Source organism: Leopardus geoffroyi, chromosome B1, assembly GCF_018350155.1.
Source record: "Leopardus geoffroyi isolate Oge1 chromosome B1, O.geoffroyi_Oge1_pat1.0, whole genome shotgun sequence".
Lineage (NCBI taxonomy): Eukaryota > Metazoa > Chordata > Mammalia > Carnivora > Felidae > Leopardus > Leopardus geoffroyi.
The window spans coordinates 127126380-127146035 of NC_059327.1; the positions used below are offsets into that span (position 1 = coordinate 127126380).

General features: G+C 37.8%; 1 long non-coding RNA gene across 3 annotated transcripts in view; it reads left to right on the forward strand.

The window, feature by feature from the left end:
* LOC123595279 overlaps positions 1–19656 on the forward strand; it is a 194736-nt gene that overhangs the window by 126070 nt on the left and 49010 nt on the right. For all 3 annotated transcript variants that reach the window (XR_006711106.1, XR_006711105.1, XR_006711110.1), the window contains exon 5: positions 12344–12486. This is a non-coding gene — a long non-coding RNA (uncharacterized LOC123595279). The remainder of the gene's footprint in view (positions 1–12343; positions 12487–19656) is intronic.

Sequence of the window (19656 nt, forward strand, 5' to 3'; positions counted from 1 at the left end):
GTTTGTTCTGGTAGAAATACTTTTATTGTTACCTACTTGGGATAAAGATTGTAAAGGGAAAGTTTTCAGGCAGCCATAAATCTTTTTTTCCCTTGGGTCAAAGAGTTTCAATAATTTTTGAAAAAGTTTCGATAATTTTTGTAATGATTAGAAAGCATACTGCCTATGAGTAAAGAAGTCTATTCTTTGCTTTTAATTTGCCTACCCATTTTTCTAAGCAAATTCGTTTAGGGAAAAAAAAGTCTGTTCTAGACTTGGAAAAAAACTTATAACTATCTTACTCTTTTGAAAAGGCAGTGGTGACATTGAGTCACCTGAGCTCCATCTCTGGGCAACAGTGACAAATGGTCACTTGCAGTGCAAAGATCAAGTGCTGAGAGTGTGAGGTCAGCTGCTTTACACGACACCTAATGGGACTGTCATTTCTCAGGATCCCCAGCCAAAGGCAGGGTGGCGACATGGTGTACCCATCACTAAGGTGCCATGTCTGGCATCTAAATGGAGCTCAGTAATTCCAGTGGAGCCAAGTTATTAGAGATCTAATTGCCATTGTCTAATAAATTCTTTTGAGGTCTTTGTGTTGGTTCACTTAAATATTCAATGTATCTGGCTTGAAGCAGTTATTAAAAATGTAATTGTTTTGTAAATTTTTATCTTTCAATTCCAAAACACCCTCATGAATTAATAAACAATGTTCAGATAAAATAAGAATATTCATCAATAATGCAAGATTTTCTGTGTCATTGGGGGGGTGTAACCTTACTACGCTGTTGATCAGAAACTCTGGGGAAATAACATATCTCTTGTAATACACTTCCATCTTGGATATTCTAGATCATGTTTAGCTGGAGAGTTTTTACTCTGAATGAAAATGTTTTTATTCATATCTTATTACCAGTTGAGTTTATTTGAACTCATCATCATCCTAAGTTTATTTTCAGTTATTACTTTCTGGCTTGCCTCTCCAAAGCTAGCTATGAATACACAGTGGACTTTAAAATAGCAAGGCTATTTTGTTTTAAAGTGAGTAATGATAGCCTTGTCCCCAGCTAGGGAAATAGAACATAAAGCTTCCCAAGGCATTTACATGTTTCCCAAAAGACTGACCCATAGTCAACAAATGGGGAAATATAAAAACTTCTCCAAAGGGATGGGTGCTTCCTTAAGTGAACTGATTGACAGCTCTGGGCTTGCCCAGTGACACTGTCATCTGAGGGACCCTACACTTTTTTTCCCAGGTTTTCTGAAGTCTCTCGGGTATCATAAGGGGACAGACCCCTGTGGTACTGCCAGGGCCCTCTCTGTCAGAGGGCTAAGACCTGGACTAATTCATTGCAGTGCAGTTTAATTAAACTGCACCAGAGTTGTTTCCCTGGTAAAATAAGTGTGGGAAGAGAATGTGTGTCAAAAGGGACATGCCCCTTACTGTGTGTGCTTTATTGTTACACCGCAGCTAATATATTGTGGGAATTCCCATGGAGTCAATGATAAACTGTATTATCGAGCTCCATAAAATAGGCATTCTACTAGTGCAGGTTACTGTAGCTCACAATTCTATTAATCCTTCTAATTTATTATATTATAGCTGTATGTGAGGTCTCATAAATTTATTATACCCCTTTCATCTAAAAAAAACCCCACCATGCTTGTTTCTCCTCTCAAATAAAACCTTTTATTATTTGCTGTGTCTGTCTCTAAAAATGTAATAGCCCCTTGTAAGAAAATATAATTACTGGCTGAGAAATGTAAACTGCATTTGACATGTCTTCTACTCTAAAATTAAAAAATTCTATTAAACCTTGCTGTATGTGTACAAATACTGGTACATGAAGACCCATCAGCTTTTTGTTTCCAGTTTTCTGGCAACAACTTCCTATAAATGACATCTTTAGTATTTTTACTGTTTTCATCATTTTGTTTATGATAAAGGAATTTACTTATAGTATTCTCTCCTCTTTATCATTTACACCAGAAGTCAGCAGAAGGGCAGACATAACACCTGCTTTGTTCACGTCTATACCTCCAATGCCAAGTACGATGCCTGGCATATATTAGAGGCTCAATAAATAGATGTTAAATAAATGAGGAGGTGAATGAAATAGAAAATTCTGTGAGTGCCTGTGCAAAACTTCATAGGACTTTTACCTATATATTCATTAACATGTTTACTAATAACAGCTTATTTTTTATCAGTTGCTATTGCACAAAGATTTGGCTTACTGCTTAAAAGGATATCTAAAATATGCAGGAAAAATATGCAGGCATAAGTTTATTAAGTTATGAAATTTCAGTTGCTACTTTCAGATTACATTTTCACTTAGTTTTAGAAAACTTGATGCCTCAAAATAAGCTACACCTTGTACATTGAAAGTAAGCTAGAGATTCTGTGGGCTGGCCCTCGTGTGATATGAAGAAATGTAAATGGAGCGACACTTCATATCCATTGCTGATCAGATTCATACCTGTCTTGTTTGTAAATGAGATGAGATGAGCTTAGAAATATTTTAATAAATAATTGAATACATATTTGAATAAATAGATGTTTATTTATTTATTGAGAGAGAGAGAGAGAGAGAGAGAGAGAGAGAGAGAGAGAATGAGTGGGGAGGGGCAGAGAGAGAGGGAGAAAGAGAAAGAGAGAGAGAGAAAGAGAGAGAATCCCAAGTAGGCTCCATGGCCAGGGACAGGCCCGGCACAGGTCATGATCTCATGACTGTGAGATCATGACCTAAGCCAAAATCAAGGGTAGCATGCTTATCTGACTGAGCCACCCAGGCACCCCAGAAATATTTGAATTTCAATCAGGCACCTACATTTTGTTATCCTGAAGTAAAAACCTAAGTGATGATGGACACAGGACTGGACATAGATCTCTATCTACTCTAAGGTACTATCTCAGATCCCAGGTGAGCAGTGAAAATTACCAAAAGTCTTTTCAGCAACTCTTGCTTAGAGCAATGTGTATGAAGGGCAGTGATGGATAGTTTCAGTACAGGTGGTCAGACATCAGAAAAGGAATGAAGACAATTGGTACCGTGAGCATTTTATTAGAAACTCAAGAGACCAAATCAAGCTTGGAAATGGAATTGCTGTTGCATTGAAAAACATTTCTGTTATGACACACTTTGGTAACAATAATGAGTTTGGCTAATGTTCTAATGGCTAAATTCCCCCATATTTCTGTTTTGCAAATGAAAACAAATCTTCCATTTGATATCATTGTTTTTCCCATCATAAGAAGTAAAAAAAAAAAAAAAAGTCTTAAAACAAATGTAATAAATATGCTCTGAATGGATAACCTGGGTGGTCCCAGTGACACCTCTTATGTCACCATGGTCCTGGATGCCAGGGCAAATGTATAGGCACTATCTTGTCATGACTGAGATCAAACTTGTTTAGTGCTTACTGAGAGTTATGTGGCATAGTGGAAGGGCAGGATTTTTAGAATGTCATCACTTCTGGATTTGAATCTTATTAGTTCTACCACTTAATAACTGCACATGCAAGAAAATTACTCAGTCTGTCTAAGCCTTCATAATAGAATTTTAATGAAAATTATACTCGATAGCGTATGCCATGTGCTTAGTTTAGTTCCCAGCACATAGTACCTTCTCAATAAGTAATCGTAATTATTCACCATTATTATCTTTGCCCCCAAGATAGGGATTGTAAAGGATAGAATGGCAAATCTTCCCGCAAAGATTTCTATAGAAAAGGTTTCCTACTATTGGATTATTAATTACCTTTTCACTTGAATTTACATACTACATCTCTAAAGAGCAATGAATTAAATTGTAGATTATAAGGGGAGCAACCCTGCTATTAATCTACTCTGAGGTTTTGACGAGCTTCACTCTTCACTTGCTGTACTTTCAAAATAGACCAACTGTTTCTCCATAAAGCACGAGAGGTAGCTGTTTAGGTCATTACTTCATTTTTTTTTTCTTAGTTTTTTTTTTTTTTTAAGTAGCTGCCACTTGAACTCATGACCCTGAAATGGAGACCTGAGCTGAGATGGAGAGTCAGACTCTTAACCAACTGAGGCACTCAGGTGCCCCTCCACTTTTAATTTGCGTATATGTACATTTAGATACTGCACTAAGGAAAATGTATTCTACTTATTCTCAAACTACAGAATTAATGTTCTCAGGGATATAAAACTGAGCTTCTAGAACTTTACAGCCACTGTATCAAGTGTGGTACCTGCGTTATTTTACTGAATCTTTACAATAAATCTAAAAGGAGGGTACAGTTATTATCTCTGACTGATGGATTAGGACACTGAAGGTTAGAAAAGCTGTGTAACTTGCTCTATCTAGATCATACATGTGGCAAATGGTAAAGCAGGGATTGAAGAGGTAGTAATCACTCCAAGTCTGTGTTTCTGACTCTGCCTTGTAGTATCTGCCTCCTGCATCCCACCCCCACGCAGGCTCTTTCTATTTCACTGGACAGTATCTAGTCAATACAAACTTCTGGTCAACTCATGGAAGATATAAAGCTTAGAAGAGGTTGATCAGCCTTGGGAATAGCACGGGGCGGGGGGAGGGGGTCAAATTCTTTAGAACCACTGTCTTAATGTTTACTTGAAGATGAAATTTCTTACTCTTGGAAGCACATGCACATTTAAGTTCTTGCTGTCGTATAACCTGCTGTAAATCAAATATTGGACATGAGTGATTTCTTATACATTTTGAAGGGATGCTTTCACTCTTTAAAAAAAACAAAGTGGAATCTAATAATACATAAATAAAATAAATAAGAAAACACATTGATGACTTTATAGACTCCTTTTAATAAAAAAAATAAAAAATGACATTTAATCTCTATAATTTGAAAGCATAGATGGTTTCTGTATGGACAAAACTAACGTAGTCTTTATAAAATAGTGTTTTCAATTCTGGTACAAAAAATACGACCAATATGATAAAGATGTGAAATTAGAAGTTTTTTCTAATGCTGTTTTTCATTTTGATGATAGAAAAATAGAATTAGTATAAATATATATTTAAGGATTTTAACTCAGTAACAATGCAAATTATCATTCTGGTTGTTTAGAAATGTAAGAACTCAATTGTTCCTGCACTGATATAAAAGAGCATTTTTTGACAGTGATTGACATCAGCAATTTGCATACTGTGTCACTGAGAAGTGAGCAAAACTTTTTTCCTATTTCAGTACATATTTTATGAAGTTTAGTAGATTTATATAAGGTATTATGTGGAGTAATTCGAGTTTTAAAAATTTATTGTGTACTAGAGTAGATGCTATTGGAATTAGTATATTGAAGATAGTTTGCTAAAGTAATTTCAAAATATGGCATTTTCCTAGCTTTGAAGTGAAATGAGATTGATAAATATCAAATTAGTATTTTTGCTTTAATCTTAAAATTCGTTTCTATGTACCATTAAGGTATAACATTTGGTATGGGAGAGCTTTAAATCATATGAATTGTTACAAGGGAGAAATCATGCTATGTCACAGTAAAATAGCACACTGCAGAAAGACCAATGATTCTTAGAAACGAAAGAGACATTGTTTTAACACTATTTATTTGCGAAAATAACTATTTTGCGTTCAATACATAATAAGTCAACATAAAGGCATTCCCTACACTTTGCCAATTCAAAGAGACCCACCTCATTTGGTACCTGCCGTTCTGTTATTTTATATCTGAGCTAGCCTTTGACTTGTTGTATGTTGCTCTGTTCTTAGGTGGCATCACGGTTGTAATTTAGGTGCCTGCATTCTTAGGACTTTTCATGTGATTTATGTGAAACCTGTGTACAATCTCTTGCCTTCTTCTGGTACGTAACCCAGAGTAAGAGTGAGCATCTGGAGATAGAAGGCCCCGTAGAAGAACAGCCTGACCTTTGACCTGCTTGTGACATACTGTATAAAGATTTTGGGAAATGCTGTCTAGGATAATCCATCATCAGGCAATTTAGTATAACCTTGCTGACCCTGTTCTCCCAGCACAAGTGTAATCCTGGTGCGGCCAGTGTTTGAAAACATTTGTATTTACTGAATAAAGACATGTAGCCCACAGAGCAATAAAAACACAAAATGTGAGTCTGCCAAAGAAAGTAAGGAGTAGATATGTGAAAACGCTGCTTAGTGTAAAAGCTGCTCTGTAGCTGTTGAAAAGTCTACAGACAACAGACACTGGGAACAACTTTTCCACGCCGATGAATGAGGCCTTGCAAGTGAGAACAAATGCTGTTTTTCTCTTGATTGTCAGCACAAGTGTGACACTCATTTACATCTCTAAATGTACTTTGTAGTTGCAATAACTTCCTATGTTGATGTGAAAGATATTCAGAACAAATTAAAAAAAATGAATGTAGGTTGAATTAAGTGAAAGAGAGAAACAAGAACCAGGCCAGGAATAGAAACTTTTGCCATGTGAAAGGTAAACAGTGAGAAGAGGTGGCTCTAACTAAGATCCCTGGGAAAAAGGCACAGGATTTACACGACCTGAGGAAAAATCAGAGTATTCAATTTCAGCTGCCTTAGTTCAACCCGCCTTCAAATCTCACCTGATTGACTGAAACTGCTTTCATTTGTATTTGGCATCCAGCTTGACTGCCCTCCAAATAATACCTCAACCTGCAGCAGAATGCATCTTTCTAAAAGCCTACTTCTTAGCTTTGAAATCAAAGCAAAACAAAAACTAGCAAAACATAAACAAAAACTCTTCAGTGCTTCACCATTAGCCTGTCTGCTGCTGTCCCACCTCATGGTTTTCCGTGATCTTACGGCTACAGCCTCGCTTTCTCTATTGCTACCTCATGCTCCAGCCATATTAAACTCGTAATTCTCCAAAAATGCCCTCTTTCTCTTTCACACCCAAATCTTGCCTTCTCTCAGCCTGGACCTTTTATCCCACCTTCTTATCCTTCAGGTCTTGGCGCCACACTTCACTTTCCTAAAAGGCCTCGCCTACCCCTGCCCCCCGCCTGCCCCCTCACACCCATTGGGTTAGATACCTTATGTGTACTTCCAGTGTTTGTGTGGGTAGTATTGTCTCTACTTTACCGAAGAGGAAATGGAAAACCCGAGAGCCTTGCTTGCCTGCAGAGTTTTACACGCCTGCAAAATGTCAGGACCAGACTTTAAATTCAAGACTTCTGGCTTCCATCTAGAGCCCATTTCTTTAATCCACAGCGACTTCTCATATGCTTCACTTTACCTGGTTAAATATGGGTTTAGGTAGAATTGTTTTCAGTTCCCTGAAAGGCGTATGGGGCTTCATCCCTCTATTTTTTTTACATATTTCTTTACACATTTCCCACCCATAGGTTAGCTTTGTGTTGGTGTCCACCCAGGAAATCTTACTTATTTGTCAAGACCCAGTTGCAGATTATGAAGCATTATTCTTACCTCCACCCTCTTCTTCAGGCTTACTGTGTTACTTAGTCCTCACCATTGTTGTGGGGCTTCAGGATTTCAACTGAACTGTGCTATTATATGTTTATCTTTCTTGTTAGACAGTGAGTTTTTTGTGGCAAAGATTTACTTCAATCATTTCTATTTCTGCTAGCACCCAGTACACTGCCCAATACATGGCAGATTCAGTATTTTAAATTGCGTCATAGGGGGGCTCCTGGGTGGCTCAATCAGTTAAATGTCCGACTTTGGCTCAGGTCATGATCTCATGTTTCACAGGTTTGAGCCCTGCATCGGGCTTTGTGCTGACAGCTCAGAGCCTGGAGCCTGCTTTGGATTCTGTGTCTCCCTCTCTGTCTGCCCTCCCCCTACTTGCATTCTGTCTCTGTCTCTCTCCCAAAAATAAAAATTGAAAAAATATAAATTGCATCATGGAAGCACATGTTGATGATACCTGCATGTTCGCTTCTCATGCTTTCCCTTCAAGACATCATGTAAATCACCCAGCTTATAATTGTAGACTGTCATTGGGTTGTAAGGTATGACTTCTCTTTGCCTAAAACAGGACCTTACAAGACTCGTCATAGCTTCCAGTTCCGAAACCTTGTCCCAGGGACTAGGTTTTTACACAGGTTCTCTCTGGTGCATAGGGGTTTGATTACCGATATTTCTGTCTTCATACATTGATAAAATGAGATTTCAGGGATTAATAGAGGTCTCTCCTGTCTCTATTACACACACACACACACACACACACATTCACTGACATAGTCTCTCCAAACTCTTCTTCAGTCTGGGGAAATGAGAGCTGTATGGCTAGAGGAAGAAGGTAGAGAATGAGGAAGAGCCTTTTAAGTGTCTTTACAGGGTAGGACAAGTTAACCAGAGTAACCAAGTTTTTTTTTGCGACTGAGCAACGGGATATAAGAATTTTCCTTTCTCTTGTCTGCTCTTCCCAATTTCCCATCTCTGTTTTTGAGATTGCCCTCCAGTTAGGCAATGGAGTCAGAGGGAGCTGCACTGGTGGGGAAACCACTGCAGCAGCTCTAGTGTCACGGAGGAACATTTTCTCTCTGGACACAGATGCACACGACTGCTCTCAATCCATACTTTGCAATGTGCTTTAGTGGCTTCCTTGTTGCAGTAGTTTAAAATCAAGTTGTCATTGTGTATGATGACATGAAAATGTTATGGCTTTGAGTCCTAAGTAATCACAAAATTTCCATTGAAGTATTCTTTCAAATCTACCTTTCCTGTTTTTTTCTTTATCTGTTCACTATTGCCAGTGGAGAATAACACAATAAATTTTTGACGTTTCCTTGGAATGTGTGGAAATGACATGAATTAGGAGCCAGAGAATCTTCAGTTAGAATCCTTCCTCCACCTTTTATAAGTGATGTACCCTGGGATAAAGTGCATCCTCATTCTGAAGCAGTTTTCTTATCTGTAAAATGGACTTAATACCATCCTTCTCACAGCTGTGGATGAAAGGAAGCAAAGATGACAGTGTTGATTTCTTGTGGGTCTAGTTCAACAAGTTCTCTTTCTTTCCTTTCCTTTCTCCTCTTTCTTCTCTACCTCTTGATTCAATTGTTAATGGGTGGTGCAAGTCCCAAACTATAGGGCATAAAGGATGGGAGAAATACAAGGTAGCTACATAATAGCTCTATTGCTCTCTAGGAGTGGGTGGCAGATATGGAGAATGGTGGGGAATATGTTTTGACATTCTCTGTAAAGCTCATCATTATAAACTTTATAACAAGATTGTTTTTTTTAATTAAAAATTTTTTATAGTTTGTGAAACTTCAGTTATAGTTCACTTTGTCCTTTGGAAATCACTAACCCAAAAAGAGGCATCTGAATTCCTTTTTAGACCCTAAATCAGTGTTTCTTAACCTTAGCTGATTAGCACATTAGAATCACTTGCACTAGTTGCAACAGTTACTTAAAAATTTTTTTTTAATGTTTATTTATGTTTTTGAGAGAAAGAGACAGCTCGAGTGAGGGAGGGGCGCAGAGAGAGGGAGACACAGAATCTGAAGCAGGCTTCAGGCTCTGATCTGTCAGCACAGAGTCCGACATGCAGCTCGAACCCATGAACCATGAGATCATGACCTAAGCAGACACTGGATACTTAACTGACTGAGCCACCCAGGTGTCCCTAACAATTACTTTTTAAATAATAAAAATATTTTAAAGCTTCTGAAAACATACAGATTTTGGGGTCCCAATCCGGATTTACTAAGTTACGATCTCTGGGGATGAGGCTTTGGCATCAGTATTAGAACAAAATTCTCTCAGTTATTGCAGTGATGGTTACAAACCTTGGCGTAAATCATAATGTCACTGTGATGTTCATGCATGTTTGATTGGCGTCATAAAATATGATAATAGTTGTGTAAAGGGGCTTTTTTAAAAAGAACATAAACCAGGGGGAAACTAAATTGACAGAATGTAGAAAGGATAAATATTATTTAAAAACATCATCTATGACGATGACAAAATAGGATTTCCAAAGCTCCCAAAATACTATAAACATGATCGATTCCAAAGGGAAGAGGAACCATTCTCTTTCTTGTGAACCCAGGTGGAGTGGCATTGGGAGGTTGCTGATTAGATTCAGTGAAGTGTTGAAATGCACATTTTCTCTTTTAATTAGGGAAATCAATAATAGAATCTAAATTTCTGAGAATAAGAAACTAAAAATAAAAACAAGATATGCTATATTCGAGGAAGCAGCTAAAGGACTGTATTTATTGGTCTAAATTGAAATATTAACCCCTTGGAAACTCCTGCCATCTATTTAGTCAGAAATGGAAAAGAGCTATCAGATAACAGAGCCTATCCTCCTGAGAGCCTCCTGGATTGTGTCTCGTGCCCAGATAGAGGATAACACTCTCCTCCCAGCCTAGAGGCCATCGTCCTAAGTACTCCCTTGGCAGGCATCCTGGAAAATTGTAGTGTTGGAAGGGCTAAGTTACTCTTCTCAGACATCTCTATTGGACATGATAAAGAAAAAAAAAAAAAAAAAAAACTCAAAGCACAAACTGTATACAATCCAATGTACATTTTAAAGGATGTACTAGTATTTACATAGTGGGTCAGATTTTCATTCTGTGAGATTCAAAAGAAGAAAAGAACTCTTTGAGTTGAGAATCTAGCTTATTGTTTTCAGTGATGGCGTTTAGAGACAAGTGATCCAACAGCCACTACTTTTGAAGATCGTGATTTTATAAGCAATGGAAGTTTCAAGTGTCGGTAGCCCATGTTGCACTGGTTTAAGGTGATTGTTGATAGTTATTTCAAAGTCCTCGAACACTGTTATTTGTAGAAAATAAATCTGATATAATAAGACTTTGATAAAAACAGAGAACTTCTTAGTTGACATCAATTGTCAGTGCATTGACAATAAAAGGCAAGACAAAAAGAACTCAGCCTTTTTCCGGGACTCAGCTGACTGACATATCTTCAAAGTGAGGCTTGCCAAATAAATATGATTATTAGGTTACTGCATTTCCTCAAAGAACAAGTCTAAATTGTCTCAATGATAAAAGTCTTTGATATGGGGGCACCTGGGTGGCTCAATCAGTTAAGCATCTGACTTCGGCTCGTGGGTTTGAACCCTGATTCGGGCTTTGTGCTGCCAGCTCAGAGCCTGGAGCCTGCTTCAGATTCCGTGTCTCCTTCTCTCACTACCCCTCCCCCGCTTGCACTCTGTCTCTGTCTCTCATAAACAAATAAATGTTAAAAAAAAATTTGGAAAAAAGTCTTGATAGATCACACACTTTTATTAACTTATTTTGGATTAGTTTAACTTTATTTTCTTTTTTTACATAGAAACCTCATCATGAATACTAATTATTAAAAAAAGCATTTCCTTACAGGCTTATTTAATTTTATTTTATTTTGCCAAACAGGTATAGTTGGGAAGATTTCAATAATCTTGGGATTGTACAAAATAATTTGTACAAAATTTATTGTACAAAATAAATTATATCCTTTCTACAACTAGTTGTTCCTGAAACAAAGTTTATACATTTTTGTTTTAGAAAGATGCTGACCCTTAGTTAAAATTTTATTTATAGAAAGGTAAATTTAAAAATCTCCCTGTAAGATATTTTCCATGCTTAAAAGTTTTGATAAATTTTAATCTTTCTCTCCTTCACTCTTGCTCACTATATAACTTAGGTTTGATGGCCAAATGCTCTTGTCACCTCAAAGGGGCTTGACTGCTGCTCGTTCTTGAGGGCTCTATTGGTTCTACTGAGCCATGACTCAGAGGTCATTTGTCATTTGGTAAGGACTCTGCTGTCCTCCCTAGAGAGAGAGAGAGAGGCATCTGTCCTGAAGAGTGAGTTCCTTGCCTGTCTGCCCTGTCAGAATTCAGAAATACAGTGGCTGTAACTTCTGTTCCAGAGAGGATACCTGGAAAAGAGTGTCACACACAATTAGCATTGGATCAAGTTTCCTTGTCACAGCCCTGGATTTTAGTTTGGGTGAAAGTTGTTGCTGCATAGCCAGAACCTGAGCAATTTAGAGCCCTCTGAAGGAAAATACTTCAATTTATAAAAGACAGGTGGGGCGCCCGGGTGGTTCAGTCTATTAAGCATCTGACTGGCTCAGGTCATTCCTGGTTTGTGAGATTGAGCCCGCATTGGGCTCACTGCTGTCAGTGCAGAGCCCGCTTGGGATCCTCTGTCGCTCCCCCCCCCCATCCTCTCCTGCTTACATGTGCACACTTTCTCTCAAAAATAAATAAACATTAAACAAGTGTATGGTCATAAATTCCTACTAAAATGGTGATTAGTTTTATTAGATATATTTTTTCTATAATTCATAAATTTGGTACAGTATCACTCCACAGTTAATAACTTTATTACTTTTTCATTAGAAAAGTGATTATTTACTTCAAAGTGTACTTTAATTAATTGATTTATATTATCCCTCATTTCAGAAAGAATTCCAAGTAGCTTACAGGAAATGTTACAATGAGATAAATAAAATACAAACATGAATGGAAAAGAGAGAGGAAAAGAAGATGAAGTACAAGGAAAAGAAGCTGTAATGCACGTAGAATAATCTACATATAAATTTAAGGTAACACTTTATTCAGTCCTAAATAAAATTAGAAAATCATATTTTCTTTATGAAACAAAACTGATTCAGAACTATTTTTATTAAAATAATTCATATTTTAAATTAGATGATATCACTCTGTATGTTTAATAAAAGTATATATAATTAAAGTGATCTTTAGTCTGTCATGCTTTTCCAAAGTGTAGAGAAAGTCACAGCATAGAAGATATATCATATTGACTTAAGGTTACCAGAATTTTCTTATTTTATTTTTTTTAAGTAATTGCTATACCCAGCGTGGGGCTTGAACTCAACACCCCAAGATCAAGTATACGTGCTTTCCTGACTGAGCCAACCAGTTGTCCCTTACCAGAATTTTCTTAATGAGTATGTTAACTATAGTCATGGTCAAAAATATCTGAGAACATGGAACCATTCTGTATTATAAATACTTTCAGTATTCCAATGCATTTTTCATGTTGAAATGAAAATATATGGTTTCAATATATATATTGTTCTATATTCCATACTGATTTTTTTACATGTGCACATATTTTGAATAACAAAATTCTTCTGTCAGCGAAGAATTAAGAAGAAAATGTGATGCCACCACCATAGCAATATCTTTGGGAGCATTTACAAATTTAAATCCTCCTCACAAATAAAGACAAAAACAAATATAAAAAATAAAATTACAACCAAATGACATAAAAATTATGTTTATGGTTATACACATTATTTTTAGGTTTTAAAATTTATTTTATAAAAATAAATAATTCTAGTTTTCACTAATGTCAAGAAATAAGAATAAAACTTCCCCAGTGGGGAATTTTAATGGAAACCATTTTATTTTATTTATTTTATTTTTTTTTTAAATTTTTTTTTTTAACGTTTATTTATTTTTGAGACAGAGAGAGACAGAGCATGAATGGGGGAGGGGCAGAGAGAGAGGGAGACACAGAATCGGAAACAGGCTCCAGGCTCTGAGCCATCAGCCCAGAGCCCGCCGCAGGGCTCGAACTCACGCACCGCGAGATCGTGACCTGAACCGAAGTCAGACGCTTAACCGACTGAGCCACCCAGGCGCCCCAATGGAAACAATTTTAAAAGAGAGAATGAAGTTTAATTTTTTTTTCTCACCAGATATCTAATCTACTTATTCCCTTAGTTTAAAATTTTTGACATCACATACTTTGTTCTTTTTTTAAAGAATTTTTAATGTTTATTTATTTTTGAGAGAGAGAGAGACAGAGTGAGAGTGGGGGAGGGCAGAGAGAGAGAGGAGACACAGAATCTGAAGCAGGCTCCAGGCTCCGAGCTGTCAGCACAGAGCCCGATGTGGGGCTCAAACTCATGGACCGCAAGATCATGAACTGAACCAAAGTCAGACACTAAACTGACTGAGCCACCCAGGTGCCCAATTAAAAAAAATTTTTTTTAATGTTTATTGTTTTTTTTAAATGTTTATTTTTCAGAGAGAGAGAGAGAGAGTTGGATTGCAAGATGGGGAGGGGCAGAGAGAGAGGGAAACACAGAATCTGAAGCAGGCTCCAAGTTGTCAGCACAGAGCCCCATGCGGGGGTGGAACTCATGAACCATGAGATCATGACCTGAGCCAAAGTCAGACACTAAACAGACCGAGCCACTCAGGTGCCCCCACACTTTGTTCTTTTATTTATTTTTTTATTTTTTATTTAAAAAAAATTTTTTAATGTTTTTTATTTATTTTTGATACAGAGAGAGACAGAGCATGAACAGGGGAGGGTCAGAGAGAGAGGGAGACACAGAATCCGAAGCAGGCTCCAGGCTCCGAGCTGTCAGCACAGAGCCCGACGCGGGGCTCGAACCCACAGACTGTGAGATCATGACCTGAGCCGAAGTCAGACGCTTAACCGACTGAGCCACCCAGGCGCCTCCACACTTTGTTCTTTTAAATAAAACATAATTAAAAGTAGGTCTAGTCACAATAAATGAGAGAAATACATGTGTATTGAATTCTACACATGAGTTATTTCATTGTTTCTGGGTATAATGAGTAATAAGAGACTCTTATGGCACAAATCTTGCACCTATATATGAGGGCTGTACAATTCAAAGAATTTAAGTATTGTAGTGGATGACTGCCTTAAAAAATAAAAAAAAAAAAAAAAAAGGGAAAACATAGGTTAGAGAACTGCTAATAAAAAAACAAACCCATAGTATCTATTTCTATAAGAATAGTCCTTCTGCAGAGGTAGAAAACCTGTTTGAAGTCTGAAAGGAAGTCATGCAAGATGGGTGCATGACTGTGGGGGAAAGAAAGCGTGGTGTCTACATGAAATAAGCATTTAAGGGAGAATATGAAACGTAACGGGAACCAGCTCTAGCTACCGCAGGAACTTCTAAGATCAGCACTGGGCCTGATACTGAATGACCGGCTAAGGAGAAGAAAGGACTTGCTTTAAAGAACCACCTTCAGCTTCAGTTACCTTATTCCTAGAGTTTATATCAAAATAAACTAGGTTCTTGTAGGGACGTGGGAATCAGTATAAAATAAATATCCTTCATATTAGGGACTGAACAACTTTAAATTCTGTTTCATAGAAAGCTCTGGAAGTTCTACATGAGTGCATATGTGTGTGTGTGTGTGTGTGTGTGTGTGTGTTTTAAACCACTATTCCTATATAATATCCTATATAATTCCTATATAATATCATAAGGAATTCTCTGTGAAATGTTGGATAAAGAATAGGGATAGTTAAAGTGGAAAAAGTGCAAGGTCCCCAGGAAAATTTGCCTTCTGATTGAGAGGAAAATGAATTCATTTATTTTTGGTAAGCAAATATCTTTCAAATGTCTAATCAGGGTTGCATTCAGGAGGTAAAATGAGAAAATGTTGATTTCACCAGTATAAAAAAAGAACAGTAGTGTCACTAGCTCCTCATTTCATGACGAAGGCCAAACCTAAGTGACAGGCATTTGAGAAGACGGGTTCTGAACATGACCTTATACCACACACACTGTATGGCAGAGGACGAACCACATTTCACTAGACATATTAATTTTAAGCAGAGGTGAACCCCCTCCCCGCCCCATCAGTTCAGCATAAGCACACAAAAAATGTCTATAGTTATTTTTATGTTATGGAATATTAACTTGACAATGCAAATGTTAGGACCAATAGTTACTCCATACAATGCTTCACTGCTATGGCACCATTAAATGCATGGTTTATTTACTCCAACTACAGAAACCTTCCTGAGTCGTGATTTATCATTTAAATATATCTTCAAAGATGTTGATTTCAGTTCACTGTTTCTTTATGTGGTGAAGATTGAGGAAAAAGGATTTGTGACATTCAAAAACACTATCTGCATGTTTGGTAAACTTGGGAAATCAGAAAACCACACAGAAGGCTTAACTTTCAGGCATGCTTTGGGCCTCTGCATTTTCATCCGAAAGTTCTCATTTGGTCTACTTAGCCATCATACACTCACAGGAACACAACTGAATACAAACAAGCAGCAAAAGCTACTAGACATAAACCTCCTCTCGTTGTTTCCACCCTCCTGCCTGAGCTGGCAAGAGCCTTCTGGGAGGGTGGGGGTGGGGGTGGTGGCCGCTCCATCCTTGGTGGGGAAAAGCCAGGGAAGGAGTGCGTGGCAGGGGGCGGTGTCTGACATAGTTCTTAGCAGTGCGGGATGATGGTCTGAGGGAATGTCTGAGGTGGGGAATACAGCCATGTTACTAGGACAGGCCACATTAATTCTCACTGGCAGATAGTCTTCCACTGTGAGTGTGAATAAAAACCAAATATGGGATATGTTTTTGATTATCAGGAGGCAAGGGGAGTTAAGGGGCGAAAGCACCTAGTAGTAATTCAGTTAAAGTGAGGGAGCCTGGTGAAGTAAGAGGGAAAGTGAATATTTCACCTGATTCTAACACATTTAATTTGTCTTTCAACTACTACACAAAGATAATTATTTCAGACAATAGAACATTCTGTTTCAGTCTCTGGTTAGGCCCTGCCATTGGATTTTTTTCCTCCCCCCTAGGCTTAACAAGAATCAGTCATAGCAGTAATTTCCTCTGAAAAAGAAATCCTATCAGGCCCATGTCTGGGTCTGTGGAGTTGATGGATTGCTTCTTTTTTTATAGAGCCAAATCATTTTTGTAGGAATCAGTTTTCAAGTGTATAAATTTCAGTTTGGAAATTATTTCTCGCAATATTTGCTTTCAGTAATTCTTTTTTTTAACATTAATTAGCTGAATAAATCCACCAAGGAACACAAAGTGTTTCTGCAAAATAATACGATAATTTGGATTGAAAATGCGATTGGATACTGGGAAGAAATAAAAGAAACAAAAGGACCACAAAAGGAATAACTCTGTTATAGCTATTCAAATATGGGATGAAATATACTTATACTTCCTTCTGTTTGATCTAATATATCTAATTTTTCATCCCATTTTCCCTTTCTATCCCTCTATCCTCTCTCAATTTAGACAGTGTCTCCTCTGTTTGTTACAAAGATTTCAGTTGTGACTCATAGTTAGAGTAAATGCTGACAGTTTACCCAAAAAACTTTCAATAACTGAGATAGATTTCAACACTAACGAAAAGTAAGCCTTTTCCTGCTAGTATGTTTTTGATCAACATGAAAGGCGCAGTCAGGCCTCTTTCGTATAGGCCAACAGATTTTTATTGCTGTGATATTTATATTTTGGTCATTTGTATTTTTATTAGGCATTTGTAAGTACAAAAATTCGATCAAATGGACATACGGACCATGTTCATATAAATGTATATATATCCTTAACTAGGCTACGAAAATGGTATTTGCCTCCTTGAGGGGAAGTTTAACAATATTTTACATCAAGAATGAACTTTAGTTCAATTATTAGTCAGGGGTGCTCTTTGAGTTGTTTGGTGGTAACAGAGTTTAATAGTGCAGATACATTACCCATTACATCCCACCATCAGATGCATTGGGAATGCACAAAAAGAGCTGTGTGTGATCAAGCAGAGAGAACACTGGCACTGGAATTCCCTGATCTTGGTTTGGGTTCTGGTTTGCCACGTAAAACTGGTAAGGTCTTGTTGGAGTAAGCCAGTTTGTCCCTCTGGGCTCCACTTCTTAGGTGTTTAGTGGGGATAATCACGTATACCTTATAGGTATTTTGTGTGGGATCAGGTATCACAATGCACATCACTGGATTGTTATGAATTTTACTATGTGGGAGTTGAATCTGTGCCTCTGTGCGCACCTACCCCAAAGAACTCTTCCCAAGGCAAATAAGAACACAGTGGGATTGTGAGTGAACTCCGATGTTGAAAGTGGATTATCAAAATGGAAACGTGAAGTTCTAAAGTGTAGCTTTTGGAGCTTTGCCTCTAAGCTTAGCAGCAATGACAGATATAATAGTAATAACAAAGACCAAAAAATTATAGGAACTAATGATATTTTAGGGGCACGTGGGTGACTCAGTCAGTTAACCGTCTGACTTCAGCTCAGGTCGTGATCTTGCAGTTTGTGGGTTTGAGCCCATGTTGGGCTCTGTGCTGACAGTTCAGAGCCCGGAGCCTGCTTCAGATTCTGTGTCTTCCTCTCTCTCTGCACTCTCCTGCTTATACTCTGTCTCTCTCTCTCTCAAAAAATAAACATTAAAAAATATTTAAAATTGTATATTTTTAAAAGAAATTACTGCCTTTGAAAGAAAGTCTAACTTTTTTCCGTATACATCTATAAACAAAAGCTGGTAAGGAACATCTGATTTGAACTGAATTCTTCATAAGTTTCACCTTATAGGAAATTATGTTTAAAGTTCCTTAAAAAAGGAAAGCTCAGGGTGCCTGGCTGGCTCAGTCGGTGGAGCGTGTAGCTCTCGATCTTGGGTTGTGAGTTCGAGCCATATGTTGATGTAGAGATTACTTAAAAGTAAAAAAATCTTTAGGGCGCCTGGGTGGCGCAGTCGGTTAAGCGTCCGACTTCAGCCGGGTCACGATCTCGCGGTCCGTGGGTTCGAGCCCCGCGTCAGGCTCTGGGCTGATGGCTCAGAGCCTGGAGACTGTTTCCGATTCTGTGTCTCCCTCTCTCTCTGCCCCTCCCCCGTTCGTGCTGTGTCTCTCTCTGTCCCAAAAATAAATAAACGTTGAAAAAAAAAAAAAAGTAAAAAAAAAAAAAAAAAGTAAAAAAATCTTTAAAAAAAGGAAGGCTCAGTTCTAAGTCTTACATAGAAAACATGTCAATAACTTCTCCCTCTCTCTCTCTCTCTCTCTCTCTATATATATATATATATATATATTTTTTTTTTTTTTTTTTGAGAGAGAGAGAGGGTGCAAGTGAGCAAGGGGCAGAGAGAGAGTGAATCCAAGGAAGGGCAGAGGGAGACAGAGAGAGAGGGAAAGGGAAAGAAAGAGAGAGAGAGAGACACAGAGAGAGAGAGAGAGAGAGAGAGAGAGAAAGTAGGGCTCACCTGAAGTGAGCCCCAAAACGGGGCTCGTGTTCACCTGAAGCGGGGCTTAAGCACACACAGTGTGGGACTCGAACTTAACAAACTGTTAGATCAAGACCTGAGTCAAAGTCAGATGTTTAAAAACTGAGATACCCAGGTGCCCCAAAACATGTCAATAACTTCTATAAAACTATCACTTCCTCCTCTTTTAGCACTTATTAAATTGAATTATAATTGTTTTCACATGCCCGACATTTCTATCAGACTGTGAATTGTATTGACCAGAGATGTGAATGGTAGGAAGAAGGAAGGAAAAAGGAAGATTCCCCTTCCTCAGTAATTTAAGGAACATCTGATTTGAACTGAATTCTTCTTAAGTTTCCCCTTATAGGAAATGATGTTCACTTAATTTATAGAGTACTTTTTAATTGTCAGGGTTTGGGTGTGTAAAGTAACAGCAAAAAAATGACTCTGATTTCAGAGAATCTAGTCTAGCAGGACATATTGGTAAATGAAATAGGAGGCAGCTAGTTCAAGTGCTGGCAGATGAACATATATAGAGGGTGTTTGGAGAGTGGCACTTATAAAGGACTTCGCTGGGAGGTAAAATTTGAGATAACTACCACGTGGGCTGAAATGAAGTTGGGGAGTTATAGTCTAGCCAAGGGAAAAAGTGGTCTGAAAACACAGAAGCTACATCTGTGCTAGATCTAGATCAAGACCATCAGGTCTATCTAGATCAAGCTATGGAGTCTG